We start from the raw sequence: 871 nt of genomic DNA, 5'->3' as shown, positions 1-871 counted from the left end.
AATTTTTGAAAATCATTCAAGGTTTTCAAATGGTCTCTACGTATGGTTATCTTTTGAGGGGTAACAGTTTGATCTGTGAGTGTGAAGTCTAAGTAATTATATGGATCTTGAGTCTGTACCTTTTCTGGGGCAATAATTAACCCCTTCTCATTAAGAGTAGCTTGTAGCTCTTTAAAGCAAGACATAACGTCTTGGGGAGACTTTCTAGCAATTAAAATATCATCTGTATAGTGGGCTAAGTAAATATCTGGCCACTTTTTTTTAATTGGTTTTATAACCTTGGCAACAAATCTTTGACATAGGTAGGGGCTGTTTGTCATTCTCTGAGGGAGGACAACCCACTCATATTTATTTATAGGCCCCTTAAAGTTAACTGTTGGAATGTTGAAGGCGAATCTCTCACAATCGTCAGGGTGTAGGGGAATGGAAAAGAAACAATCTTTTAAATCTAAGACTATCTTGTAATATCTTTTGGGAATTGTTGTTGGAGCAGGCAATTTCGTCTGTAAAGATCTTAATAAGACCATATATTCATTGACTTTCTTTAAATTTTGTAACAGTCTCTATTTACCGGATTTTTTCTTAATCACAAAGATAGGCGTGTTCTAGGGAGAATTCGATTCTCTCAAATGTCTTGTTTCTAATTGTTCTTGTACCAGCGAAGCAGCTGTTAGAATTTTCTCTTGAGAAAGAGACCACTGTCTCACCCAAACGGGGGTGTTGGAAACCCACCTGATCTTATCTGTATGGGGCACAGGCAGGACAGTGGCCGCTACTGAAAATGTGTCAGATTTTTATCATCTATGTGAGGCTTATGGCCTCTGTAAGTGTCACTGTCCTGTTTGGGTGGCAGTCTAGGATTCAGCTCCTT

This window comes from Mastomys coucha, unplaced genomic scaffold (assembly GCF_008632895.1).
Source record: "Mastomys coucha isolate ucsf_1 unplaced genomic scaffold, UCSF_Mcou_1 pScaffold21, whole genome shotgun sequence".
In the NCBI taxonomy this organism is placed as follows: domain Eukaryota; kingdom Metazoa; phylum Chordata; class Mammalia; order Rodentia; family Muridae; genus Mastomys; species Mastomys coucha.
This window is presented reverse-complemented; position numbering follows the sequence as displayed.